Source organism: Falco biarmicus, chromosome Z (assembly GCF_023638135.1).
Source record: "Falco biarmicus isolate bFalBia1 chromosome Z, bFalBia1.pri, whole genome shotgun sequence".
Classification (NCBI taxonomy): Eukaryota; Metazoa; Chordata; class Aves; order Falconiformes; family Falconidae; genus Falco; species Falco biarmicus.
The window spans coordinates 3,212,229-3,235,349 of NC_079311.1; positions in this window are offsets into that span (position 1 = coordinate 3,212,229).

A 23,121-nucleotide genomic window follows, 5' to 3' on the forward strand; every position below is an offset into this window, starting at 1 on the left:
GTGACTCGGCAATGTGGACTAGCATCCCAGAAAGCCAACCACATCTTGGACTGCATCAAAAGAAATCTGGGCAGCAAGCTGAGAGGGGTGATTGTCCCCCTCTACTCCACACTGGTGAGACCTCACCTGGAGTGCTGCATTTGCTTGTGGGGGCTCAATCATGAGAAGGACATGGACCTGTTGGAGTGAGTCCGAAGGAGGGCCACGAAGAGGATCAGAGGGCTGCAGCACCTCTGCTGTGAAGACAGGCTGAGAGAGTCGGGGTTGTTGATGCTCTTTCACATGCAACACAGAGATGCTCTCTCTCAAATGGAAGGGGACCCACTAATGGTGAAAAACGGTATGGGGAGGAATTCTGCTGAATATAATTCCATTTATCGTAGTGCTGATTTTGTTATTTCATCCTAGTTTTTGTTATTTGTTTATATCATTGCATAGTGGTAGCAGGGGTTGAAGAACGGTAGCCTTCCTTCAGGTAAAGATGCTTGAAACCTTCCCTTAAGTATCATTTTGTTGGGTATAAATACGGTGTAGCTGTGGAGGAGAGGATGTGCTTGAGACCTCCAAGGGTATTCTTATATTAAGTTGAAAAGAAGTAATTCATAAATGAAAAGGAATTGAGACCTTTTACTTCTCACAACAAAAAGATCTAATGCTAGTCTATCAAACTAAAGCTTCCACACCATCCTTTAAAGAAAGTGCCCCATCTTTCACAGAATGGAGTGGTACATATATTCAAGCCTTCTGTAGACCATCTTGTGAATTCCAAGTGGGAGTAAGGAGAATCTGTTCTGGTCCATAAAAGCCTGAGCTGGGGAGATTTGATGTTATATCTGGAGTGAGATGATGATGCAAACGAGGTCAAGTGCCGCCAATCAGGAAATTTTATTGGAGCAGAGTGTTCATAAGAAAATAGTGATAGGAGAGGGAAGGAAGGATGGAACAGAAAGAAACCTAGCAAGCAGTCAGGATGGAGTTGGAAGAGATAGTCACCACCATGGATCCAGCGGCGTCCCGTTGGTCTGTAGCTTCTTTGTCCATCGGTGGTGGGGGTCTCCAGATCACGCACCTTGTTGTTTGCTTACGCAGTCTTTTATAGGGTATTCAGGGACGCCATTTCCCAGACAACAGCAAGCACTGCATGTCCCTGCGTGCTCCCCATGTCAGCATGCTGGTTCCGAGGGGTGCACACGGTGGCTGTGTGGTCCTTTGTCATGGACTGCACATGCCTCAGCAGGTTGAGGTGGTCGTTCATGTCTGAACGTGTCCCCCAAAACAACGTGGCCATTCCTTGACCCTGGTCGATGTCTGGTTTCAGGTGGCTGTTTGCTTATTGTCTGGTCCACAACTGCAGAGTTCAGTTAAACCACCAGGTAGTCTTGCACCAAGCTCAGCAGGGATGTAAACACGCTTTGAGACAGTCAGCTCACCATATGGTCTTCCACAATCTCCTAGACATGAGTAAGGCACCCAGCTGTCTGCTCTGCTGAAAACTGGGCAAGAAGAAATGTGTTCCAGGTCTAATTTCCAGAGGAGGTGTCAGAGTGTGGCAGAGCATGTGAAGAACTCACAGATTCTCTCTCCACCTAATTTCAGACAAACACGTAAGTGCCTATACCATAAAACACAATTGCAGTAAATCTGGGAGTGAGACCTACTTTATATGAGCTAAACAGATGGCCAGTATATGTAGGTATTAGTTTTACAAGGCAGACATAATAATTGTTTGGACATCAGAAACATTGGAGCTGATGGATGTGATGTTCAATTGAGGTGACCAAGCAGGCTGCCCATTCATTGGGCTTCTCAGTATTATAGACTGCTTCAGTTTCTGCATTTTCAAACCCCAGAAAGCTAACAGGGCGGGCTAAAGAAGAGGCTTTGATCACTTTCCTCCTTTGCTACAAACCACCCTCCTGATACCTCTCCAGGAGACTCAGCATTTCCTCAGCCAGCCATTTCAGCAGCTGATCACTAGTAGATGCCACTGGTTAAGAAGGTTCCACCTTCTTAACTTTTGTTATACAAGGAATCAGCAACCCAAATTGTTTCTGACTCTGTATTGTAGCCATTTTCTATATCATAGGACCTGAATCCTGAGACAGTTCTTCCTTTTGCAATTGTCTGCCCAATCTGCTGTTTAAATGTTCCAATTTGGTTACTACCTGGTTTTCAAATAATTCATTGCTCTCCTGTATCTTTCTTAGAAGGTATTATGTCACAGAAGAAAGGTTTGCTGCTTTTTTAGACTGAATTCCCTGTCTCTTAATTCCCTAATGTCTGTGACTGTATTTATTGCTGCTGGAAGGCCACCAGTTCCCAGTTTAGTTTAACAGGTTTACAGCAGTATTAATTCAGACTCCAGAAGCAAGTGTTCTCATATAGACACATCATTCTAGACTGTAAAATTTTAGAGAAGTGATTTTAATTTTTATGAAAGGCAGAAATAGAATGTGTTGTTATATTGGTCAGAATGGCTGTTTTGTTTGCAAGATACTTTAATTTTGATTCATTTAATGACAGCTGTATATACTTTAAAAAGAAAAAAATTAACAATGCAAATTTATTTATGACTTCCTTTCCTCATAGCATAAGGAAACATTCAAAAAGCAAGAAAAGGCAATAAAAGTCCAGAGAGATAATGTGATGCAGGATTATAATGCTTGACAATATTCTAGCAATGAACAGGATAAAACCCAACACCCTTCAAAAGACTTACGAAGGGACATTTCCTATTTATGCAAATTAGACTCATGTAAGGAATGATCAGACTAGCTTTCCTACAGAGTGCCAATTTGTTAAATGGAACAGATTGAAAATAACAGGGCATTTCACACAGGCATAGGGCATGCAGGCCTATTCCATGCTAAATGGTATCACAAACAGTAATCTGAAAATAGCATGTCATACGTTTTGTCACCCTGGCGTATACACCCATAAGCAAGGTAGTGGGTGTGTTAACCCAGTGTAAAAGCTCTCAGTTTTCCTCCTTAATACAGGCTATTTTATATTCCTAGAGAAAAGAGATCTGTACTTCCAAGCACCAGAAAAGTTGTCACATAATTTGGAAAGCTTACAGCACTTTGTAATGTTGCCGATTTGGTAGAGAAAGAATAAATTGCACCATGTGTTATTTACAAAATTAATTCCAGCTATGTCTGGATTCTTTTCTGAACCAGGTTTAGCGCCTCAGGAAAATAACTGAAGTAAAATGAAATTGCCTACGTAATATTTGTCAGAGAGAAATATTCTTTATAAATGAAAAAGTTCTGATTTTTCCTTCTCTGGAGAGCATAGCTTGCTGCAGCCATCTACCAGCTGGGAAGGGCGCTTTGTTGAAAGACTCACAGCAGGGTGCAAATAAAAACATGCCTGCTCCCTACGTCCTTTGGGCTGTTTCAAGTGATGTATTTGGACTACCTGGGCAAAGACTTGATACATCAAGCAAATGCTGCTAACATTGAGCTTTAGTCATTTGCTCTTTTTGCTTTTACTTTCGCTTTTCAGAAACGCATTTTTTGATTGCATGTGCATAGCAAGAAATCTCTCTTTGTCCACTCCCCAAACTGATGAGTTTCTGTATAACTCTCCTCTTCTCCACTCTCAAGATAAATCCACCCATGTGTCTTCATCTTGGGGTCAAACACTTTGTTCAGAACTGGCAGAAATTTGCCGCCTCATCACAGCCACCTATGGCCAATGGTTTTGTAGGCAAGAGAGTTTCTATCATCCCAGAAACTGCCTCTGCTCTCCCACACGTCAGGTGCTCAGAAGATGAGCTCTTGCTGTAAATCTATTCCCTCAAAAGCTGTCATCCAGGGGGTAAGTGGGGAGCCTTATGCAGTGCAACGTGCATATATACAATGTGCAAACTCTTTTCTTTTCCTCTTCCGATTCTTAAAAGGTACTTTTTCAGGCAATGACCAAGAAGAAGAATGGAAAGAATTCTAAACTAATAGAATGGCTAAATAAAATGGGTCACTGCAAATATTAAAACAATAGAAATCTGTGGTCTCTTAAAGGTCAGTGTGGCCCACACTCTCTGAGGTGCTCAGAGAAAAGTGTGGGGTAGGGATAATAGGATAATTCTCTTGTGGGCCCCATATGAGTTTGTTAGGGGTAGTGGTCTTTAGGAAACCTGTATGGCAGTAGGTTAACCTGTTCTCACCATATCAACACAATTATTCTGAAATTTTATCCTAACCTTCAACTGGAGCAGAGCCTGAAAACTTACAAAAACTTGGCAATTATACACACAGATGGACAGGAAGGCTCTGTGAGCCTTTAAATTGGCTTCTCTGGGACTATCTAGGCTAATGTGTCCTAGTCAAGGTGCCAGGCACAGCACCTGCAATCCTGGGGCATGGGCACCTGGTTGATGACTATGCATACTGAGGTGCAACAGTTACTGGGGAGCTGGGCGCCCTCCTTTAGGAACAGCTGACCTTCCTCCTTTGGTGTCTTCACAACTAGCTGCCAACAAACATGACTTGGCAGCTCTGGATCTGGGTAAGGAGTCTCTTGCAGGTTCTGCCAGTTTCCCAGAGCTTCCGGCTCCTCAGACTCTGCCAGATGTGTATCTTCATTATCCCAAGACTGCCGCCAACCCTTCTGAACACCCCAAAGGAGTGTTTTGACAACAGCCACAACAAACATGTCCCTTTTGCCCCTCCTCTCCTGGAAATGCCACCTTGTCCTGAGAAGCTGCTTCTTCCTCTCCAGAGGAACTTCCTCCAGCAAACTCTACTGCCTGCCTGCACAAAGATAGGATCAACAGGTAAGGGCAACTGCCACCATGTTCCCTCCTGCAGTAAAATGACAGGCTATCCCATATGGAGATACCAGCACCAACAGATACAAGCCCAATAGCCAAGCAAGAAGCTGACTCAGCAGTGCGTAGTGCCTGAAAACTCTACAGTAGGTGCAGATCTGTCATGCTTCCTCTGAAACAGTTGTTGCTCTAGTTTAGGATCACCACCTTCATCATATCAGGTTTTAAAAATCATTGCCATGAAACACAAGAGAACCACCACCACCAGCAACAACCTTAAAAAATCACCTGATGCTGCTGCTATCAAGACATTCCCCTGCCTGAAAGCCTCTAGTTCTCTCATGGTACAGCTCAGAGAATGCTGTCATCGTTTTGGGTCTTCAGGCAACATTTCTGAATCTTTTCATTCTTAATGTAAGGATAACAAATGCCAGGGTGCAAGGTTAAGGTTAGAAGGAGGAAAAGGAAAAATAAAGGACCAATAATCAATTTAGTATTCAGTAAGAGACATTAGGACTTCTGAAAAGCAGGGCAGCAATAGAGGTAGAATAAGACGGGAAGACCAGAAGCCTAAGGGGGCAGATGAAGAAACAGGAGAGAGGTGCAAGAGCAATTTAAATGCTCATAGTAACTAGCAGCTAGGGAGATGTACACAACATTTGACCTTTCACATTCATGAGAACCACTGCAGGATGTCACGGGAGGTTTTGATGAAACCCTGCTGTTGGTGCATGCCGTTGGATAGGTACTGGAGGGCATAGCTACCTTAAAACCAACATGACAATCTCTAAGCAGCGTCTCTGCTAAACACTTAATGAGCTTCTGGAGCAAAACTGTTGGCTGAATTCCTTCAAAAATTAACATTGTTCATATGCACTAAACACTGAAGTCCAAAACACTGTTTAGTAAATGGAATCAGTAAGATGTGGCATTTAAAGCTGGGCTACTGCTCTGAAACAAGACTGACTAGTAGAAACAGCCAGATTCTAAGGCTATATAACTAATGCGATTTCAGTCTACAATTTTTTTGGTTGAGAAATACAAAACTTCCTTGCTTCATTCTTCTGTTACTCACTACACTACACCCTTGGGAACACTATTCTTAAAATTATGGGAATGCATCATGACCTTCTGTCTGTCTCACATGACACCTCCCACAGAGATGTCCAACCTCATGTGAAATGAGCATGTAAAGAGATTAAAAAAAGAAAAAGGAGATGACATTTCAGACCTTCCAAATTTAGAAGACTGGGGGGGGGGGGGGCAGGGGGGAGGGAGGGCAGTAGGAGAAAACCCCTGTTATCTCTGCACAGCATGCGTGTTTGTGAGTTATGATCTAAGTAATTTTCCTATTAGCATTAGAATTTTGTGGGCATCTGAAGTACAGAGGACCCCTGATGTGATGAAGTCTGTGCAGCTTTCTGTCTGCAAGTGCATGATGAACTGTCTGGAATAACTGTGAAAAGAGGTAAAACTTTATTACCACGCATCTAAAGTTGGTTGGGGAAGCCTGTCATATCAGAGAGGAAGACTGAAGTTAATGAGCTGCTTTCAGTGTGACAGCTTTCATCAAAAGAAGCTGTGTTTCCACATCAGGGTACCATTGAAGAAAAACTACTACAGAATCAGTGAGAGGCTCCATAATTAATAAGGCACAAGAGCACAATACTGCTTAACGCCACATAAAAATTCTCAACTGTGGGTAGTATCAGCATGGGCCTTCATTTACAAAGACCCATTCACTACCCTGGAAAACCAGGAGTTACCAGTCTCACTAGGATCTGAACTGGTACACACATGGAATTGCAGTTAGGAAAATAATAATATGTTATTGTTTGGGGCTACATTCTGTCCTTTCAATTACTTCAAAATTAATTGCATTGATGCTTCTGTTTGGTACACCTACTTCAAAGAAGACACATACAGCACTTGGCCAAATATTCAGCAAAAAAATAAGGCTGAAAGGCATCCTAAATGTTAAAATGGTTTAAAGTTATAGTCAGTATACTCCAAGCAAGCAGGAGGCAGACAAGTTTGGTTGAGAAACTGCTTTTAGACAGCAAGCGCTTTGCCTGCACCCAATCATTTCAGCAGAATGAACAGTTATTCAGAGAATAACAGATTTCCTGAAGGAAAGAAGCAGCATATTAAAACTATTAATTAAAGAGATGTTCTATTCAAGTCTAGGAATAGCAGCCTTTTTGTTATACATATGTGAAATAAAGTCATAAAAACAGACAGCAAGCTTGAATGCTTAAAGATACAAAAGCTTATTGTTTCACCTGGAGAAAATGAGGGAATAGCTTGTGTTCTCTCCATGTCACACCTTTTACCACTGTAATACCAGCCTGAAGTCCGAAGAGGTAAGAGTATATAGAGGTAACTAGAGTCTAAAGAGGTAACTAGAGAGGTAAGAGGTAATTCTAAAGAAGTAACGCAGGCTTTAATAATTAATTAACATTGTTTAGACTCATTCAATAAAGATTTTAACTCCAGGTACATCTGAGAAGGTGGAAGTTCTGAAGGGTTTCAGAAAATGGCTTGAATAAAAATATTAGCCAAAATACTGTGGTTTTTTTCTGTAACAGGAGCAAGGACAATTAGGAATATTCTGTGTACACATTAAATAGCATATTTGAGATCTAAAATGGACCCATGGACATATTACATCAATAAAAGGATGATAAAAAGTAATTTTAAAACCAGTCAAGCAAAAGACATGTTTTAATCCTTTCATAAGGTATAGAAGAGGGTATGAAAACAACATTGTCCTGTTCCTAATCCTAGTCTTAAATTTCCCAAACACTCCTCCAATTAGTAAATAGCAAACAGAAATGAACAAATGTATTACATAGAGGCAATAAGCCTCAAGTTCAGAAGATGTTAAGAATAGTAATATGCTTAAGTATTGGTAGGTATTGGTAGCATACTAGAACAGTGATAAAAATCAAATTCACAGATTATTTTTGTTATGCAGCTTGTGATTTAACATTAGGAATTGTAAATTAAAGCTCAGAAAACTCAAACCTTTTACTGTGACCTGACATATTTAAATCCTGCTCTCCAGCACTTTATCTTCAGTTTAGAAGCTGGGGCAGAGACTCGCAAAAACTTGTGGTTTTTAACATAGCACTTAATGTTCTTCTGAAACATCTGCTATTGCAATTATAAAAACTCAAATTCTGATGCTGTAGCAGTTAGGAGTTGTATTGTGTGTGTCACAGGGAATTCCACACTGATTAACTACATGTTTGGAATTGATGCTGGGAACTTTTATATCTTGTTCTTACCTTGACCCGACTGAGACAAAAATAAAACGAAACCACCTTACCTGAGCCCATTCCTTTCTGAACATCTCTACTTACAACAAATTCCTGGCTTTATACAAGGAGGTTGCCCGTAACATCAATTAATCTAAAGGCTCAGATCCTGAAAAAGATCTGAATAGGACACTTGTAGTCAAAAGTGAAATCCTCAGACCTTGCGTTCAAGTAAACCACAACCTTTTAACTACTGAATTCTGAAAATTAGTTTACTAATACAATGAAAAATTAGCTTTGGGTAAAATCTAGGAACATGACCAATTTGATATTTACTGAGCCGAAAGTCTTCAATAGGCATTAAATATTTCTTTCCCTGAATTGTTTTCTGAGGTTCTTAGCTTTTGCCAGGCATTGATCACACATGCTAAACTTTAACAGAAGATAAACTATTTTAGTGAAACGAAAGTTAAGTGTGAAGCAAAGCTTTATGTAGTTTGATGTTCTGCTCTAAGAGTTTAATGTTGTTAAATATTGCTTTAGAACCCATTCAGAAGGAATTCTTATTTAAAAGGTTTGGAGAGTATTTTATACATAGTGAATTCTCAAATAAACCTAGATTTGTTACATACAGTACTTGGGAACTGTAACTAACATTAAATAAAGGCAGTGCTATATTAATTCATTTTTTGGATAGCAGCACAATGAAATTTCTAATCGTCTTTACCCTAATAAAATGCATAGGTAAAAACCTTAATCCAAGACTCTCAGGGTATAAGGAATTATTGTTCAGTATTTTGTGATGATTAGAAAGTTCCTCTTGCCCTTCTGTCAAACACCCATGCTCCTCAAGTCCCTTTCCCCCTTCCCCACACACTATAAATTCTTGTGTTCTGTAGCCTCAATAAATAAATACGAAACTCATGCATTATATATTCCATGTTAGTGCTTTAGCATCTTAACCATTTAAAAATAATTTTCAGGCAAAAAAATCTTGTAGAAATTTCAAAAATGGTGCAAACCATCATTGCAACAAAACAGAAAGTTTACATTAAAAAACATTTCTCTTTCTGGGAAAAACAATATTAAAATTGCATCCTCAAAGAATTGTATTGGTTCCTTTTTTAAATTATTTTTACCAATTACCAAATCTTTTCTATATGGCCTATCATCTCAAAACAATTCCTACTTACAATAATTGCGTCTTACATGTCTGCATTTTCTTATGAAAGCATAACTGAGCTTAAAATTTCAGAATAAATGCTTTTAATTCAGTCACTTTTGTTGTTCAGTATGCATGGTAATACAAAAATAATATCTTTATTGACACAAGTAACTATTAAATAGGAAATGTCATTTTTTTTAGCTGTGGACTTTAAGGCATGCACAGTGGTTTTTGTAAAAATAGTTCCATATTCATTTTACATAAGTCTATTAAATTATGAATAGAAATCCATGATATCAATCTAACAATCTGTATAAGTAATTCTGCTGTGCATATGTAATGCTGTGTTAGACTACTACTGAAAAATTCCTTGAAGTTTATAAGGTTTGCACGGGCTCCAGCAGACTTTCCGCAATAGAAGTCTGTGAGATTTCTATTCCCTTTTGCAGCTACTGTTGTCAGAAACTTTATAACAACAACTTTTCTTTGCAGCGCTTATTCTTCTAGCTTAATCCAAGACACAGTGGGGTACAGTCAGAAGAACAGAGACAGAGGCAAAATGTTGTCTGAACTTGGGCATGTAGAATAATTTTTCAAATGAAATTATATGCTTACTTTGATTTAAAACTTAGCTGTGGAGATTACAAAGAAGATGAAGGAATTATATTTCTTAAATCTACTTAATTTCTTAGTCTGTATTCTACTGAAAGGAACAATAACCGATTTACTTTAGTGTGAGGAGCATTTTGTCCAAATTATAAAGAAAGCCATAAATATTTATGTGTTTTCTCCCCCCAGACTTTCAACCATTTTTTTCTGAACTGCTTGACTTACTTAAACAAATAAATCAATGCAAATGGTTGTGTTTGCAGATCTAATTCTATCACAATCAGTGTAAAAGCTAAAACCAGTTCAGAAACATGACCAACAGAAATTGGTTTAGCCTTGGAAGCTGATAGAAAACTGAAATCCATCAGGTTTCTAGCGATGTGGACCACATTTCACCGAACCTTCAAGGATGCACAGACTTTCTAGGCAGGTTTTGGGTGACAAAAGGAGAAGTCAGCTCCAGATCACTTGGTGTTCTTGGGACTCTGGTCTCTGAGTGGTGGAAGGGCTATAAGACCTTGCAATTCAGTGCAAACTGGCCTAGCCCCAACTCCAATTTAGTCTGGCCAGAATCAGGAAATACCTTCCTTGCTCCTCATCCCTTTTCACTTTATTATCCCCTTTTTACAAAGCTATCTTCAAGACCTTGTTTTTATATCTGAAAAATTACATTCAACTTCTAGTTTAAGGCTTTGAGACCCATTTAGATTATCCATATTCTGGAATTGTGATGACAGAAACTGAATGGAGGAGAGACATTCTTTTATTCCTGGTTTGTAACTCCTGTTGTCATGCATGGCCATTTCCAATGTTTCACAAACAGTCATTTGTCTTTGTCTTCAATTATTCATGCAGCATTTTCACTCCCACTCTGTCCACCTTCTGCTCCAAGAAGGAATTTAACTGGCCTCTCATTTTCTACCTACATTTTCCTTAATTTTACTGTTCCTCTGAATACTGTTCCTCAATACCCAAATGCACATTTCCCTATGGTATACACATTTATAGAAGGTTCAGGAATATCCATTTGCTGGCTTAATTGATAAGAAATTCAAATTACTCTGATAAAAATTCAGTGCCCACTTTGTTTCCTACTGACTTATTCATAAAAAAGTCACTATTCTCTTCCATCATTTAGTATGCACAGCTATCTTACACTTGTATCATCCATTTAAGAGGATTTTTGCTCAGCAAGTGTAACCATCATTGAATTACAGAATTATACGATGGCATTTTCAGATACAAGCATATCTTGAAACAGATTGGTTTGCAAAAACTCCAGAAAAAATAATTGCTTGGGATCCTTTAGTGATATTTTGTAATAGAAATAATTAAAAATCTTAACTTCTCAGTGGGAATAACTGATCCAGGGCTCTTCTAGCTACAAATGAGAAAGTGCACATAGAACTACCTTCCAGAAAGAGATGTTTTTTTATTGGTAAAAGTGAGCAGAGTATTTCATATTTAAGTTCTCCTTGATAGTGAGAGTTTGGACTCAAATTTGGCCAAACAGTATGCTGTTGATCATAAGATCTTTTTTAAAAAAAAGTATACATTGATTATTTACCTGTAACCAGAACTGGGAGAGATGGAGTCTACTCTACTCCACCCTCGCAGCCAGAAAAAGGTTACTTTAGAAGCTGTTTCTGACTGAAGTTCTGTCTGACTGGGCCAAAAGAATACACTTGGAGGAGACAGCTGTGTCAATACACAATTTCACACAGTCAACAGGGTGAACAGCTGGTAAAATTTTTAAGCCAAAAGTTCTTATTTCACTTGATAAGCCTGGAGAATAGTACTGTATGAGATTACTCCAATGGCACTAAAATGACTTTCATGATAATGAATGAAAAAGTTTTATGTGAGGGTATAGATACTTGTGAATAGTAAATACACATTTTAAGTATTCTAGAGTACACCTGTGGTTATTTGAATTTCATCCATAGGTCTTAGACTAATTCCATCAGACTCTTGGCAAAAGATTTGAACCCTGTAAGGGTCAATATGCTACATCCAGGCTGGCAAACTATCCCATTGCATTATTCATCAATACATCTGACAACTCCCTAGCTTCTGGTAAGCACGACTGTGGTTGCTGGTGATTGCTCTGCATGCTTTCACAGATCTGGTGATGAAGAATGGACATACCTTCTCCTGTGCAGAACATCAACAGGAAGTAATCTTAACTGGCAAGCTTTTAAGTGTAAGGGATTGGAAATCAAAATTCTAGTCAAATAATTTAAAAGCAACTCATCTGCAAAATTAGGAATGTAATCCTCTCTCATCTTTCAGCTGCCTGTAATATGATAAACACAGAACTTACTTAATTCCTTCCACCTGCATTTATTGAGAATTGTAGCTCATAGACACTTGAAAGTTTGAAATGAGCACACAGAAAGGAAAAGTTAAAATGCCCAAATCAAAGCATTCACTCATTCTTTCACTCAGGAAATCATTATAAGCCCCAGACATATTTCCATGCACTTGCAAAATAAGGACATTGAATTTGTCACTGTCAGCCCCTCACACCCTTACTCATATGTAAATTTAAGTAGTTATTTTATTCAGTTCCCTTAGCTCAGAGTTTGAAGACCCAATCTCCTTAGTGTGATACTATGGATTAAGATCAGGATGGGAAAAAACCCAGAACTGCAAAGTTAGTATGAACTCACTCTTCTTGGTCTTTGAAGATCTTAAACCTTACTCGGATTTTAAAATACATTAATTAAATTGTCAGACTTTTCTGAGAGAGACTGAAATGTGAGGAACCCCTTCTATTTTCCTTTCACTGTCACAACCATAATCTAAGTGAAGGCAACAATTTCCATCAGAAAGCCTTGTGTTCAGAGGTAAGAATGAGATGGAAAACCTGACTTGTTTGATTTCCTGTGGCACACAGAGGTGTTACAGGGCTATTTTTTCCTGGACAAGCCCTCTTAACCTTCAGAAAACGTCTCTGAATAGAGTCTGGAATCTTCAAATATTTACCCAAGATTTCACTACGTTACAAAGTTTACCAATTACTCCAGGAATATCCCAGATACGCCTAGCACTACAAGCAGCTCTGTAGGAGCATCATATTCAGTTTGCCTCTGATTTAATGCAAGTGCTTTGTACTGACTCACTGTAAAGTTGATGTGTGCAGTATGACTCAGTGTAAATGTGAAGATCATCTGCACTGTGCATGTATTTCTGGCTGAAAACACTGAAAGCCCCAACACAGGCAATTGAATTCACAACATCCCACAAGGTGAAGTTCAAACGATATAAAGGTGGACCAAGATGCATTGCAGTCCACTTGATAAATTAGCCACAATTAAAATGCTGTATTCCCTTAATCTTTAGCAAAACCCCTCCAATCTCAAAGGCAAAAGAACCCTTTCTGACCAAGAGTGAATGCAGTATTGAATGTACTTGTCTGCAGTCTCAGATGGAAAAAATGCAGCCAGATTTCTGCAGATTTATGGTATTATACAAAAGTATTTTAAACATTGGGGAGGCAAAGCATCTGTCTAGGTCTTTGTTATTTGTTTCTAGTGCTAAATATGGCTTTGAAACAATTAAATGCTCTTCATATACAAAGGTCTTACTGAAGTAGATTAAAATAGAATGCTTAAAAACAGGCTTGTCTTTGCAGGTTGAGATCAGAGAAACTGGAAAAGAAAAATGTTTTTTCAGACCTTCATTTTTAGATGCTGACTCTAGATGTTATTGTCTACTTTTGATAAAGATTGCTCGTGAGCCCAAGAAGCACTGCTTAAATAAAGCTATAGAGTCAGTGTAGCTTCAATAACTGTTAAAAACCATGAAAACTTTTACAATGCAATTTATCACTTCAGTTGTCATCACAGCTGGGCATACAGTAGGAAAATACTAGAGATGCAAGTAAAATAGAAAGGTTGCTAACCAGTCATGGCTTCAGAGATATATTTGAAAACATATAAATACAATATTTAACTATTTGAAATTGTAATGCATTAGGCTTTGAGGGAGAGGGAAATCTGAAAAAAAAAGCACATTTGTCAATGTACAAGAAAGCGAAGGATTTATATTTCCCGTGCATGTATGCCTGGTTCCATCTCCTTACTTAAGTATACAGAGGCTTATCAAAAAGATAAGAGCATATAGGCGTTGTATGAATAATATGAATATGGTCTGTGTGAGTGTGTTACAAGCAGTGTCACCCAAACATATGCGAAACATACTGCACCATCAAAGCCAGTCATTTAGCTAGCCATTCTGAGGTGACAGAGGTGCAACAGTCATCTTCATATCATCAGTTTAAAGATGGAGAAATGAAAAGAAAAATGGAAGAAATATTCCAGAAGCTACCACATCCTGTAAGGCATGCTCATAAGAGTATTCCTACAGTATAAAAACCACCTAAGATTTAAAGTCCCTCTCAAACAAGAATGTGTTGTGAATTCCTTTCTTTTTGCAGAGTAACTTGTAAATTCAGCAGAAACCAGAGCAGGCTTATCTCCACCAGTCAATGTCCTGCAGTAAGGCTTTCAACTACTAGAATGATTCATACTCCAGTACTGTTCTACTTTTTTTGTCAATCAACTGTGCAGGAAAGAAGTGCAGGCTCTTCTCTAATAATAAACTTTATATAGACCAATTTTTACAAAAGTTCTGCTTAAACCCCCGCCCTCCGCCCCCCCCCCCCCCCCCCCTTTATATCACTGAATTATGGTGAGCACCAGAGTGAAGATGAATGGACTGGTGAATGGATGGTACAGCAATCAAAGCTGAGCATCAGCAAGGTTTGCACTGCTAAAAATAAGTTTAAACAGAAATTAGATTATTTATTTTCTTGATATTAACCCTTAAGATGCAAAGGTTTATTTTAAGCTATCTCTTTGCACTATTGTTGTGAAAACCTACAATGGCATCCCAAAATTCATAAAAGGAAATGAGAAAGGAGAGGGCAGGGTAGGGTAGGGTAGGGTAGGGTAGGGTAGGACAGAGAAGGGAAGGGAAGGAAAAGAGAAAAAAGGAAAAAGAAAAAACGAAAGAAAAAAGAAAAAAGAAAAAAGAAAAAAGAAAAAAAAAGAAAAAAGAAAAAAGAAAAAAGAAAAAAGAAAAAAGAAAAAAGAAAAAAGAAAAAAGAAAAAAGAAAAAAGAAAAAAGAAAAAAGAAAAAAGAAAAAAGAAAAAAGAAAAGAAAAAAGCCAGGCTTTTTACCATTTTTACCATGCTAGGTATACTGATGAAATGTAAGAACTCAAAGCCATAAAAACAATCAGCAGAGGTGAAAAATACACTTTCCAGCTGTATGTGTGCCTTATTGACAAATCTACACACAGTGTGTTTATTGGTCTTGTATTTATTTGGAAATATCTTAGCCACACCACTTTAGATCTGTATTAAATCTCCCAAAGGCAAAAAATTATTTTGCAAACTGATGTTGTAAAAAAAACCATGTAAAGTTGTGGGTTTAGAATGCATTAATTTCAGTTTCCAAACTTAAAATGACTGGGTTAGAATCTTAATCTGGAGAATGTCAGCATTTATTTAAAGACATCATCCTTCAATCCAGCCTCCGAGAGGATCTTTACTAGATAAATTCACAACCCAAAAGATCAACACTGTTTTCAGTTCTCCTGGTTCTTTTTCCAAACAAGGACAAAAGCTTCCTTAACATAGATATGGCTGCTGAGCTGTTGAGCTATAATTACAGTGCAGGGGTTAGAACAGTGGCTGTTCTCTAAAAGGTATTAGAAGAGAGATCATATGAATGCCTGCTTTCATCCATGTCAAGGTTTATTAAAAATTGAAAATTAGTGCCTGAAATGGAATGGCAGCCTGAAGGTTGTGGTAATCATCTTTGTGGAAATATACTTATCTTACCTAATAAAAGATAATTACCACTGAACACGTTGTCTTTAAAATTACAGTACAAAAGGAAGAATCTAGCAACATACTAGAAGATGTGATTTTGACAAAGGACCAGTCACAGCAAAATCTGACCATTATACAATGGTATTGAGAAACATGGAATGGGACTTTTCTGAAATTTCCTTCTCAGGGTCTCCAAAGTGCTGTAGCAACATCTCCATTCAAATGTACAAAAAATTGGCCTATAGCATTTTTGCCTGTTCTCAGTAGTTCTGTGAAGGAGCTTTGCTACATACACCTGGAGGAAGAATTTAACTACAGTCCCCACCCCTATCCTCATCTTACAAACAAATTAGGAATTTACTGTTATTGATACTTCATTTTAAATTGATTGAAAATGATATTTTTTTGAGCATGTGGCAGTCCCTTTCTTCTGTCTTCTACTGTTTTTGGGGAAAGAAGCAGCTGAGTCGAGCACATGCCAAAAAACCGTTCTAGCCCTTTCTCGGGATGCCCCAACACAACACACGTAGAGCATGCCTTCCTTTGCCTGGTGCGTGGACACAAAGGCTCCACCACCATGAATATGCACCTGCTGTGCACCAGAAGCTGCAAAAGAAACTAAGAACAACAACTAACAACAAGCAATTTTACCCGTGCTGTAATTTATCTGAGCACATACTATGCAGTATTTTATAGTTTAAAGTATGTCTGACAAGCAACACAAATTACCCTACCAGCTGCCTCTTGTCCCTTCCTCTGCCTTGGCATATCTCAGCATTCACACACAGGATGGGGAAAGGTACTAGAGAAAAAACTGCAATTAGGTGCTACTGGAACAATCAACCCCTTCCTTAAAGAAGCAGAAGTCTCCAGTGTAACTTTTTCCCTTCATTTTTCTTTTTCATGGGAAGGGTGAGAGCAGTAAGGAAGCAGCAGCAGAGGCATGCATTCTCAAATTGCACAGACTTTACTTCATGAGAGATACCTAGTCTGGAAGCTTACCAGCCAAGGATTTCAGAAGCTCTGCAAAGGCTTTGATATTTTTCAGAAAAAAATAGAGCATTCTTTCCACAACTGCTCATCTATACTTCAAGCCCTCAAATGCTCACTGCCTGAAACATGTAATATTATCCAAACACCTGCATATCCTTTTTCTATAGACTTTTCCTCAAATTTTCCTTAGAAACTTTCATCCTCTCTGGGAGGCAATGTATTTTGAGCGTGGGATGATTTTTCAGGTTCAAGAAAGCCTGCCAGCAAGCTAATTCCCTCAGCTCCACCACAGTCTCCCTACGTAGGAGGCATCTAATTACCTAAAAAGGACACTAAACTGCCTCCTTTAAAGAAACAGTTAACAATCAAAATGGTCCTTTAAAAACAAAACAACAAACAGATTATGAAATTGTAGAAGTTTGATGTTAAGTAAGTAGAGAAGTGTTTGTGTTTTCTGAATGAACTCTGTTCTGATATGTACAGGAAGTTTATCTTGGGGGACAAATAATTCAAACAGAAGCAAAATATGTTATCGTATTATGGGATGTGACTTCTTCTCTTTTTAGAAATCATCAAGGTTCAGAGTAAGAACATTCTTTAAGACCACTGTTATCTTCATGTTAACAGGAGGTAAAAGTGAAGGGAGAGGAGAAGAGAGCACTGAGACTGTGTTGAGAAATCAGTGGAGTAATAAATAACAGAAGTAACGTTAGAAATTTCAATACACAGTGATCCTGTTTCCCATTTGATGCACAGATGTTAATTTAAATCTTATTTGGAAACTGTACCTTTATTGTTCTGCACTTTTGCAATAAAATTACAGTTATCGAATTGTAAAATGCTGCAGTGCAGATATGGGAACTATTAATCTGATTTTATTGTTAGAGACCGTCTTTTTTTGTTCTTTTTCCCCCTCCTTTTTTATTACCTAATATTTTGTAGATTTCTATAGTTACTTAAATCCTTCACACCGGCCAAAATTTCCTATTGATTTTAAAATAGCTTCTATATTTGCAGGAGAATCAATCAAGCAAACAAATAAGTAAAGTAGTTCTATTGTGAAAGTACAGAAACACTGAACCAAGTAGAGTCTTTTACTCAGAAGTACAGAAATAGCAGTCTGTTCTGAAAATTTGGTTTTCCTTGTTCTTTTGCTCATGTACTGATACTTCTTTTTCCCACCTTTACAGCATTCATATGCTGCGGGTATCCATAACAGCAAATGAAATGAAATTAAATAAGTGCTTCTACATATGTTCAATCTCATATTTCAATCCAGAGTGTTACTTTCTGCCTTGCTGTGTTTGCTTGGGTCTTGGCAACAGAATGAATTTCCCATGAGCTTGCAGGAATAGTTTTTTCATGATATGTTCAGCTTCAAGCATGGACCCTGAATTGTTTTTGTTTTACCTTTCATTTAAGGGTACCCATGATGGAGCAGAAACAGCAGTCTCATGCTAAAGCCAACAAGCACCATAAGGCTCGTTTGGAAAGTTCAAATCTCTGGTGAATAGCTGGCTGTTTCTCTGGAGAGTGTTTCCACCTCGTGTTCTCATCAGCAGTAGCCTGCTTATCAGGTTCAACGCCAGCTTCTCCTCCAAAATTTGAACTCGTTATTTCATACACATGCACACAGTTATTGCCTGAGGTTATGGTCTTGAATCTTGCTTAATCAATAACTTCTAGTTCTCCCAGGGGTTCCTGTATGGTCTCAGTGGTAAAGCTTCCTCTACTTGAAGGCAAGATTTTGAAAGCTGAGATATACATATGGAGGGAAAAGGAGGAAAAAAATATCAGAAATGGGAATATTAAACAAATGACGTTCTGAGTAATACATGGATAAAACTAATTTATAGACTGCTTTGCTTGATCAAGCAAATCCATCAATATGGATTTTAATTAATAGCAATATCCTAAGCAAGCCAAATTGAAATTGAAGGAAACCACAGTCTGCAATCACAAATCTGATTGAACTGTTGTTAGTGTGCTGGGCACATTTACCTGGCGTTGGGACTCACGGCAAAATTCAGACAGTGATCTTTGCTCTTGAAAATCATGGCACTCGCAATTTAATTCTAAACAGGCTGGAAATAAACAATATTAGGAATTACAATGTCTGTGAACAAAGCATTCCTAATGATAGGGTTTGCATTTCTTTTTGCAGCAAGTTCTCATTGTTTAAATATGCATTCTTATTTTTCAATCCCTAGGTGCTAATCTTCTTACTTGTTTTTTATAATTAAATGCTAGACTCTCAGGCTTTATTTGTCTGTTTACACAGATGGAGTACTGCATGTTAACAGGAAATCTCTTCAGGGATTTCTGTGCTTCTTCTGTAAAGAAAGGGCAAAAAATTTATTAATGTCCCCACTTAAAAATGACCCTGCATTTACTCTCCATATTAATTAACGACAATTCGAAATAAAAAGACATTTATAGTGCTGTCCTGCTTTTATACACATTGTGTGCTATGCTATGATATGCTGTTGTAATTTCTCCATATTTTCTAACATAATTAGCATAATTTTCTAACCAACCAAGCCTTATCACTCTGAATTGCAATATTTGTACGATAACAACTATTTGTTCAAATATGTGTATGAAACATTGCTATTTTCAAAGTCAGAAGGAAACAAAGATAGCAGTTATCTTTATATGGAGACTGCCACTTTCCACATCAGTGGAAAGAACGTGCAAGTGAAATTCCTGGGTGATAGACTAATTTAAGGTTAAACAAGTTGATTCTGAGGTAACTTTCAGAATTACTAAAGACAAGAACCTCAAGTAGTCTCAACACTTTTCCTGTTAGTTAATAAGCATCATTTACTCAGCATTTATTTCTTTTTAATAGATGATAGTTTAGAAATAGAAGTATGATAAAACCTGATTTTTAAATGATGTTGATACTCTAAGGTAATTTACAAAGCATACTCATTGTAGGTGTACCTTCACGTCAAAATACCAATAACTGGCTACGTATGATAAAATAATATAAGTATTAGATAATATTATATAATTGGCTTAGTGTTATTTTATATAAAATTTAAATCAATATTGTAATTTTACTGAAGCTTTAGCTAAGCTCCAAATATTCCAAGAAGCTGAAGTCTTAACACTCTGTAAGTCTGGAAATGAAAAACTCACAGGCTGAAATTTTCTCTATCTGTTAAATTATAGAGAAACCTATAACCAACTGTAATGCCGAAATGATTTGATATTTTATGAAAAGCAAAAGCAAAAGCAAATCCAAATCAAAACTAAAAACAAGCCCTATCAACTTTTCCCTGAAATTTAGTAGTAGTATATGGAGCTTTAGCTGTAGTTCCGAGGAGAAAGTGCAGTAAATCTAGAATTTTGTTTAGAACTCCAGAACAAAGATTTGGGATGCCATTTCCTGCTACAATGCATTGTCAGTGTGTTGGGGTTTTCTATGAAGATTTTTTTTTATTATTATTATTATTATTTTTAATGGAGCTGTTGCTGTTATTTCCATTACAAATGCATTTAGGGAAGATCTGGATATACAGGTCAAGTTTTTCTGAAGTTTCAAAGTGAAAATGATTTTTTTTTTTCATCTTTACTTAACTTTCAACTCCCTGATTCATTTGGAAAGACACATAAAAATAGAAGTGATTTAAGACAATGTAAATTTTACACTAATCCAGATGCTAATTTTTTCTTTATTCAGCCAACCTTAGTCAGAATTCAGGTTGCTGATGGTGAATACATAAAATATCATTGTCAACAGCATTTGTAAGTAGCCTTGTGGATTCCCTGCCACAGCTAGCTGATGATGGGAATTTTACAAAGTTTTAATACTACAGGTCACAGATTAAGAGAAACCAATGTAACAGATGATTCCATATGCCTCAGTTTGGTTGAGCAATCCGAGAAACATAAAAGGCACACAATAATGTCAAAACTCTTTAAAAATAAAGCTTAAACGCTTTGTTCTAAATCATTATCCCATGAAATAGAAAGAAAAACAGATTTCAAAATAGGAAAAAACCTTTGTCATTCTAACTCAACTTTACTCAGAAAGAATTAGTAACTTACATGCCCTGTGGGAGTGTCGGGACATGGCATGCCCCTCACAGCACTTGCGCCAGAGGTTTGGGTGCCTGTCTAAGGCACAGCCATGAAACCTTGGATCTGAGTACCGTGAAAAAACTGCGTAAGAGCTGGGCAATGACTTTGTCACAACTGACCCTCACCCTAACCATGGACTTCACTATCTGGTTCAACCTTGGCCTTGTTTTGTTACTAGGTGCTTGTCTGGTGGCCATGGCGTCACTGGCTGACCCCTGTTCCCACTGCTGGACCAGATCCTGACTTCTTGGCTTGACCTGGACTTAGTGCTGTGGGCTTGTCTGGTGATCTGGACTCTCAACTGACTCCAGTTATTATTGCTAAACCTGCCCTGCTCTCCCTGCTCAGATCCTGTGGGATGGTCCCCTTCTTGGTGAAAGGGACTGTCCCTGCTCACCTGAGCCTCTAGTTTGCCTTTCCTTCTCCTGGATCCCACTCCTACTGCTCCCTGTCTAGGAAAATCTTGATAAGATTTTAATTTTTACATGAAAATATATAATCTTTTTTTTTTTTTTTTTTTTTTTTTTTTTTTTTTTTTTTTTTTGTAGGTAAAACATCAGAAGAATCAGGGGGGAAATTAAGTCTATACAATCATTGTTATAATCTCACAGAATGACAATGGGTCCATTACTAAGTTTTTTACCACTTTCTGCAGAGCATTTGAAACTGCCCACTGACAGAACAGGGCATGCTGAAGATGGACTGTGGAGGCGATGCATTGTTTTGTGTTATTCCCACCTATTGTTCTGACCAAAAATTCACCAAGATGCTAGGAACTCTAAAGCACTATAATGCTTCTTTGGTGCCAGACGCAATAATTTTTTGAGAAACCATATGAAATAGGGGTACCACTTCCAGAGCCTTAAACGATGAAACAGAAAACCTGAAATTCTGGTCCCCTTGGACTAAATGTGAGCCTTACCATTGACTTCCAGTATGTGCAAATTCACTTTTGATTATCATATACGTATTTGATAAGGTGAACCCTAAAGTATGTGTTCAATCACCTTCTCCCCTGTAAAAAGGAATGTAAGAAATGTCACACACCGATGTTGAAAGAAATGTCACATTCTTGTGCTGACAAAACTGTGAAGGCAGTCGCCTGACTTCTGCTCAAAAGCCCTCATTTGTTTTTAGGTGAAATGGTGCACGGGCAGAGGCAAAACTGGTGAACGGAAAATAACTCACAAAGCTGGATGTTCCTGTTTGCTGACTGGTATGCACTGACGCCTTGAATCACAGAATCGGAGAATGGTCAGGGTTGGAAGGCATCTCTGGAGACCATCTAGTCCAAGCCCACCCTGAACGTGAAGCAAGCAGTATTCTGCTCAGATAGGAACTTCCAATGCCAGTCATTAGCACAAGGTGCTGTCCCCAGCAAATGGGGACAGATGGCAAAATAATTATTTTGCAAATAGTAGTGAGCACATTAAGAGTTATAGCTTCAGGTAAGCTGGAAGAGATTCTCAAATGCCAAGCTTCAGGTGGTCTGTGAAGTAAGGTTTTGGAAATACCAGCAATTAGCTCCACTGCCTTATAGTTTGTCCATCCAAATCCTGGTCTTGGCTTGGAGTGGCTGGTGTATGTCAATACTTTGACAGATGACATTTGTTCACTTAAAATGACACCCATCACACTGACTTTTGTTCTGAAGATCTGAGAGGTTAATTGAATGGATATGAAGAATCAGCTGGGCTAAAATTGCCTCCACTCCAACTCAGAAATACTAAGCCTCTGGACTTAATTTAAGACTCCTCTCTTTTGTGCACTAGACTGTATCATGTAGGCAGTTTAAAGGAGAAAATGTTAATAAAAGACAACTTAATTTTTTAATTTGCCTATGGTAGGAAATTTCAGTACAGCACCTTAGTGGCTTCTGTACCTGCCAGTGAGACTAAGGTTTTTCCCATCTAATATATTTGTACCACTATGTAAGGGAAAGTGAGACATGATCTATTTTTTTTAATCTATTTGCAGGTTTGCTTATGACCTTCAAAACTAGAGTTCACAGATAATTATTTAATAGCTGTTTGGGGGGGATCTATGGCGAACTTCAATTTAATTTCAAAAGCCACACATTGCAGACTTCTGTTTTAGATGCAAATTAATTAAGGGTACAGTCATTGTATGCTGTATTCAGTAGGTAATTATGAGACAGTTTGGAACATTTCTGTGAAGTATTATGCTTAGTTTTGTAAAACAGCAGGTTGTGTTTGAATAAATGAGCACAGTAAAATCTACTTTTCTTTTTTTACATCTGCATTACCAAATAAAGTTAAATTTCTTTTTGAATTGGAGCAGATTTGAGATAAAGACAATATAAGTAGACAGTGTAAAGTGCCTTGTCGAAGGAAAATATTGCCTTAGTTGGAAAATATGCTTAGATGATTT